Source organism: Nipponia nippon, unplaced genomic scaffold (assembly GCF_047370975.1).
Source record: "Nipponia nippon isolate SJK-2023a ecotype South Korea unplaced genomic scaffold, ASM4737097v1 scaffold_11, whole genome shotgun sequence".
NCBI lineage: Eukaryota > Metazoa > Chordata > Aves > Pelecaniformes > Threskiornithidae > Nipponia > Nipponia nippon.
Genome location: NW_028262302.1, coordinates 9,485,673 through 9,493,553, shown reverse-complemented (window position 1 = coordinate 9,493,553; position 7,881 = coordinate 9,485,673).

The window sequence follows — 7,881 nt, the reverse complement described above, 5'->3', positions numbered from 1 at the left end:
AAGTGAGGCTATGTTTGTGTGCAAAACAAAGGCAGAAAAAACACGAAGCAGTTTGCAGGAACACACAAGTCCTTCAGGTCTGAAACAGAAGTAATAAGATTTGAGTTAATAACAAATAAGGAACATTTGCTTCAAGTGTAAATGAAGTAGTTTTGAGTAAAGGCCTTGTAGAGGAGAGGGAGCAAGGTATCAAAACTCCCTGGTTTGGGGCAGCTGCTGCGTTGCCCTTTCTTCTTGTGTTTGAGCAACAGTGAGGGCTAGCACTGTGAGGACAGAATGACAGCAACACCATTTTCCCAGCCTACAGCCAGATGCATTCAGACCATACACCCCAGTTTCAAGCTTAAGGACTGCACAAATTGTCGGTTGCCCTACAAGGCAGAGTTCCTCCTTGCCTGGCACTTGCGAGGGTGCAACTCAGCCCCTGTCCACATGGATTCACAGAGCAAAAAAGAGGGTGGAGGTAAAGCAGGCACAGAGCCATCCTGCACAGGGTCTCCTTCAAGAACCTTCCTGCTGCTGCCAGCTCGAAGCGAAAGCTGATGAAAGAAGCAGGCAGCATCAGGCAGTACCTGCCCAGGAAACCAGCCCGGCTGGCTGGAGCGTATAGTTACAGTGCTCTCTGGTGGCAGATGAAATGTTCACCCACCTCCCCAGCCTGCAAAGAAAGGGGTGGATGTGCTGAATTTCGAGCCTCTCTTTCCCGTATGAGTGCAAGGTGATGAGGTCTAGGAGCATAAGCAAATATACAGGCAAGCACATATGTGCATTTTAAAATCCTCGGAAGAGCTGGGTGGATAAAACTCCAATTAAAATTCTCAGCACAACAACAGTATTTATTTTTAATAACTTTGTGAAAAGCAAAGGCTTTTCTGCTCTGTCATATGGGCACATTTTTTGTATGGAAATGGATGCCACAAGCAAAAAAGAAATACTTTCTTGTCTCTGAGTGAATGCCCACATGCCAGTTTCACCAGCATGAAAACTCTTGGCACAGCATAACACAGAACAATCACTCCCATAGTGCCTGTAATCTGCAGATCTCCAAACACTTTACACATCACTCTGATGAAGTTTAGAGTATCATAGTAAAGTAAATATTCATATACCTGGGGCACAACTGTAGAGAGGCTAAGAGACTGGCAAGTTGAAATACAGCAGGGAACATAGGGCTTTGGTCTCTGCCTCCTACCAGTGGTGCCAGACTTGCAGCAGAAGCCATATGCAGACTCTTAGACTTTCTTCTGGGTCACTAACTACAGGCCATGAAGGGTTTATCAATGCAGAATCACAGAATCACAAAATGGTTGAGTTTGGAAGGGACCTCTGGAGGTCATCCAGTCCAATCTCCCTGCTCAAGCAGGGCCACCTAAAGTTGGTTGCCCAGGACTAGTCCAGATGTTTTTTTAATCTCCAAGGATGGAGACTCCACAACCTCTCTGTGCATCCTCTGCTAATGCTTGGTCATCCTCACAGTAAAGAAGTATTTCCTGATGTTCAGATGGAACTCCTTGTGTTTCAGTTTGTGCCTGTTGCCTCTTGTCCTGTCATGCATGTCCTTCCACATTGCACATGTGCACAAATATTCCATATTTCATAGCACACAACCCTTTCCTACATCCAAACCTACCTGTACTAGCCACTGGGATGCTTTAAATGAGTTCCTACTGCTGGATACAGAAGCAGTTGACCAACAGCCTGTTAGAGGGAGTACCTATCCTCATGAGGCGGGTAATATGTTTTGCTTCGTTTATATGGGAGACAGACAAACAAGAAGACTTTTCAACAACTGAATGCAAGCTTTCCTTGCTACAGTAAGGGACAATTTCTAATACATTAATAACTATAAGAAAGTATTTTCCTTTCTCAGTGTCCACTCTGGCACCTCTGCCAGGGCTTTGCTGGCAGACCTGAGTTTGCACTGACTATGTACTGAATCAAGCAAAGTCAAGTTGGGCCATAAGCAGGGACTATGTATATATATGCTTAACACAACCTCAGCGAGTCGGATACTGACACAGGAATGTGACAACATCTGATATTGCTGGTTTGGAGGGCAGGCAGGCAACACCTGTCACAAGACTTCAGTCTATATAGAATATAGAATTAGACATTTTAAAATTAAGACATTTCTATTAGGACACAACCAACTAACAATTCTTGAATTCAGTCATGTATATTTTACACCAGAGAAACTCAGCTGATGCTATGAGACAAGCAATAGACATCATCTGGATTCACAAACCTGTAACTCAGTGCAGAACTTGCTCTCACCTGTGAGGGTGAGACTGAAACAAGCCTTGCTGGAGAGCTAAAATAATAATAATAATAATAATAATAATAATAATAATAATAATAATAATAATAATAATAATAATAATAATAATGTTGAAGGTACTTTGCAACTCCAGTACCCAGTCCAACTCCCATTTTAAAAGCCCTGAGTGTTGAATCTGAAGACTTAGACACAAAGTCAGTTCAGACTTAAGCTGCCACACAGCACCTGAATCCCACTGGCTGTTCAGATACAGGCTCTCAGTCTCAGCTCAAGGCAAATGCAAGAGAGCTCAACTTACCTCACAGTCAAAAAGATTTAAGTTAAACCGAAATGTTTTGTGTTTGCTGTAGGCTAAAAGAGTACCTAACCTAGCTGATTTTTGGTAACCTTAGCATACATGTGATTTTTTTTCCCCCATCAGGTCAGTCACATTCCCACTGAACTCCCTAAAGGGAATCTAATTTAGTCAGGCAAATCATTTCATATGAGCTGGAAGTCCCTTTTCACTCTCCACAAAATACACACACTTCTTCAAGCATTTGTGCGGTTTGCTCTGAATATCCAATATTAAAAATTAAACATTTCATACTGATTTCTTTTAAATAAGTCATAGAAAAAATCCACAGCCAATGCATGAGCAATCAGAGAAAATGAGAACAGAAGAAAATTGCAGTATAAGCTATTTGTCAGAAAATGTTCACTTGTTTTTATGTTGATCTCTCCAGTATCAACCTGGGAGAGATGAGGCTGGGGGGAACAAGACCATACAGAAGAGATACCCTTGACTAACTCCTTGATCCCCAGAAGCAGATATCTGCAACACTTCATGCTGTAAGATTCACAGCAGGTTTTACTGTTGCTATGGTTATTCAAAATCTTCTTTTCAACAGGAGAGAAAGAAATTCTCCAGGTCTCTGCAATACATAGTAACATAGCTGTCTCACTGCCAGGCTCTCCACATAGGGGTAGGCTACAACAGCATCACCCTAAATCTAAACATCAAACATCAAATTAAGGTCACTTAAATATTTAAGAAGAAAGAAAAGTGACAATCACTTAATGTAGAAGATGGAGATGGTGTGAGAAGAAAAGAAAGAGTGGGAAGGAAGGAAGGAAGGAAGGAAGGAAGGAAGGAAGGAAGGAAGGAAGGAAGGAAGGAAGGAAGGAAGGAAGGAAGGAAGGAAGAAGGGAGGGAGGGAGGGAGGGAGGGAGGAAGCCCACATCTTTAGAAAGTGTCCCTTTCCCAATTTTGCAAGTATAGTCCCAAAACAGTGAGTGGGATACACATCTCAGGAGGTACAGAAATACATTTGAGTACTGTCACTAACTGTAATGTTTTCTTCAGTATCTATATTGTAAACTCGATAGAAATGCTAGCATCTGAATGAAAGTATTAACCAGTGAAGTCAGTGCTGAGCAGAAAAAGGCTCACAATACATTTGTTATCCCCTCAGGTGGCTGATTAGCAAAGTAATGTGATTAATTATTTAGCTGATGCATGGTTTTCTTCCCCATCCATTATTTTATATTTTTCCCCACTTCTTCAAAAAGGCAATGGACTTGAGTTTTCTAAAATATGAATCAAATCAAGAGTCATGATTTCACTACTCCTATTATTCAGCAACAGTATGTTCGATGCTGGACAGTTCTGTTCAATCTTCCCTAGCTGGGACTGACATTTCAGTGCAAAAACACAGAGCGACTTGGATGCTACCACTCAAATACAGATTATATCATGTCAAGGAAGGCTGCAACTCAAAGAGGTCTCTGGTGACAGAGAACTTCCTCGGGTGACGCCCCTCTATAAGAAGGGTTGGAAGGAGGATCCAGCGAACTACAGGCCTGTCAGCCTGACCTCAGTGCCAGGAAAAGTCATGGAGCAGATCATCTTGAGTGCCATTATGCAGCAAGTGCGGGGAGACAACCAAGGGATCAGGCCCAGTCAGCATGGGTTTATGAAAGGGAGATCCTGCTTCACTAACCTGATCTCCTTCTATGACAAGATGACCTGCTTAGTGGATGAGGGGAAGGCTGTGGATGTTGTCTACTTGGACTTTAGTAAGGTCTTTGTCACTGTCTCCCACAGCATTCTCCTGGAGAAGCTGGCTGCTCACGGCTTGGATAAGCGCACTCTGTACTGGCTTAAAAACTGGCTGGACGGCTGAGCCCAGAGAGTTGTGGTGAACGGAGCCAAATCCAGTTGGTGGCCGGTGACAAATGGTGTTTCCCAGGGCTCAGTGTTGGGGCCGGTCCTGTTAAATATCTTCATTGATGATCTGGATGAGGGGATTGAGTGCACCCTCCGTAAGTTTGCAGATGACAACAAGCTGGGTGGAAGTGTTGATCTGCTGGAGGGTAGGAAGGCCCTACAGAGGGACGTGGACAGGCTGGACTGATGGGCCAGGGCCAACTGCATGAGATTCAACAAGGCTAAGTGCCAAGTCCTGCACTTGGGTCACAACAACCCCATGCAACGCTACAGGCTTGGGGAGGAGTGGCTGGAGAGCTGCCTGGCAGAAAAGGACCTGGGGGTGTTGGTTGACAGCTGCCTGAATATGAGCAAGCACTGTGCTCAGGTGGCCAAGAAGGCCAATGGCAGCCTGGCTTGTATCAGGAATAGTGTGGCCAGCAGGACCAGGGAGGTGATAGTGCCCCTGTACTCAGCACTGGTGAGGCCAGGAGAAGAGGCGGCTGAGGGGAGACCTTATTGCTCTCTACAACTACCTGCAAGGAGGTTGTAGCGAGGTGGGGGTTGGTCTCTTCTCCCTAGTAACAAGTGATAGGACGAGAGGAAACGGCCCCAAGCTGCGCCAGGAAAAGTTTAGGCTGGATATTAAGAAAAACTTCTTCACCAAAAGGGTAGTCAGGCATTGGAACAGGCTGCCCAGGGAAGTGGTTGAGTCCCCATCCCTGGAGGTATTTAAAAGATGTGTAGACATGGTGCTTGAGGACATGTTTTAGTGGTGGACTTGGCAGTGATAGGTTAATAGTTGGACTCGATGATCTTAAAGGTCTTTTCCAACCTTAACGATTCTATGAATTCAGCATACCATGTTCAGAGGGCTGTACTGTGCAGTGTTTTCACCTCCCACAGTATAGGCTCAACCCCCAAATCAGGGATGCATTTAATGGTCTCATTCAAGTCTCCATAAGAGCACATCACTATGTAGCGTCATAGTCTCTGCTTTCTTGCTCCTGTTCAACAATTTTCTGCTTATTCATCCGAGGTCACATTAGTTTTCAGTGACAGCATCACACTGAGAACTCTTGTTCAGCCAATTAGCCACCCTGACTTCTAACTCCTTTCAGGGTCACTGTTTCCCTGGAAGCAAGTACCCACTCTGAGTGTGTAGCGTATCATCCTTGTTCCCAAACACATGACCTTGCATTTGGCTACCTTAGTATTTGTGCTGGTTAAAAAAGACCCACTTCCCAAATGAACTAGATTGATCTGTCAAACTGATCCGACTTTACCACTGTTTGCTTTTATTAATACTGTATCCTCTGCAAATTTTACAGGCACTGATTTCCTCACTTCTGAACCATCAGTAAAACCACTGAATTGTATTAGGCTGGAAAAGATCCCTGTGGAACCCTGCTGGAAATACCCTCTGTGGATGATGATTCCTCATTTACAATTCTTTTTTTGAAATTCATCATCCAATTATAATCTATTTATTATGTGCTACATTAATTTTGCATAGTTCTAATTTTTTAATTGGAATGTCATGTGGTATGAAGTCAAATGCTTTTGAGGCATGCAGGTAGATGTCAGCACAGCTCCTCTTATCAGCCAACCTTGTCAAAAAAAACCTTGTGTTTGCTTAAGCAGATCTGTTCTCCATAAAGTGAGATGTGTAACAGTTGCTGCTTAAGATTGTTGGTTGAAAAAAAATGCTGCATCTGGACTCTTAATGAGCAATGAGGAACTGTAGAAGCAAGATTTGAAATGGGAAGCACATCGGTTGCATTTTCTTACTGCCAAGCCCAAAGGCTTTCAATCACCATTCCCTGCATTTATTTATTATAAGTACTACGTTAAAATTCAAAGTGCATGTGGAGAAAGGACTCATTGGGGATCTCTCAGCACTTCAAGTCACAAACACTTACCTACCTTTGTGGTATAACAAGATGAACTGAATAGCACATTTTCTTACTCCATCCTCATTCTGGTTCACTAGCTCCTGTCCATCATCTCTAAGGAGGCCTTGTGGAAGGGTTTGTCTCAGTTTTTATCTCCGTGTAGAGAACATGTCCTGGAAAGGGCGTAGAAAGTGTCATGTCTTGATGAGACTTGATGAGAAATCTAGAAGATAGTTTTCGGCTTAGGGTGTTGTTAAGTCCTGGTCTGATTGTCAGGCTCGGGGAAGGTTTGTAATGATCCCAAGGGCGAAATTAAGACACAAATGAGGTCATATGCCGCCAATCAGACATTTTATTGGGTAAATATAAAAGAGTAAAGCTATAGGAAAGGCAGGAAATATTTGGAGGAAATTAAGCAAGCATTCAGAGAGATAAGCAAAGGATAGTCACCACAATGGATCCAGCGGCATCCCATTGGTCCTCAGTCTTCAGTTTTTCGGTGGTGGATGGCCACACTCAGGTTTCGTTGTGCCGTCTTTTATCTGGTGTCGGAGATGAAGTTTTTCCTCTTGTTTCCGTTTGGTTACCCAGGGCAACATCACCTACCCAACACACGCACATCTAATATATTGCTGGTGGGGCAAGCAGCCTAACTCGGATACCAGTTGGTGTCCTATGTTTGGTGGTGCCTGATAAGCCAAAGAATGGCTTGCTGCTTCAGCAAGTTTGTACAGGTTTCCTTGCCAGATGGTGGTACTTGATAAGCCAAAGAGTGGTCTTCCCTCAGGTCTTATCAGACAAGAGTGGCCTACTGTCCAATCTTATCAGATAAACACACACAAGTAAGCTTTAAGACAACTGTTCTTAACACTTCAGTCTCTTACAGAACTACTGCGTGAGAAACATAGAGGTGGGACCTTCGCTGATCAGTTGATCTCTGAAGCTCTAGAGGGCTGTCTCACCTATTTCTGCATCACCTTCTAGAAGAACAGGCAGATTACACAACGGCTGCTGTGCAGTCTGAAACTCTCACAGAAGTCCTAGCAGCTCAAAGAATAGTTACTTGAGATGGGGTGACAGGAACCTCCCAAGTTGAAAAGAGGGGCTCCCTCTCTTCCTCCTCACTCCCCTCCACCCATATACACCCAAAAGTAGTGTTTATTGGACTCTCAACAAGATGATTCAGTTTTCAAGACTGCGAGACAACTAGCCTACAGAAAAGTGTTAGAAAGGTGGATTAACTTCAGTAAAGCACTGGGCAGAGGGAAAAAATAGGACTGCATGACAGAGAAGCTGAAGGTGAAGAGAGAAACAGAAGAGTAGGAAAGGGGAAAGAGACCTTTTCTTACAGTGTCAATGAACTACTAAAGCCTTTCAGCTGCTTCTGAAAGGACAGTGTAAGCACAAGATTTGGTTTGGTGCTGTTCCCTGAACAGCATGGTGACTGCCAAAGAACAAAAGAAAGTCATCTGCTCCTCTTCCTCCCATGACCCTATAGCAACTGAAGAGTCCCTCATGCT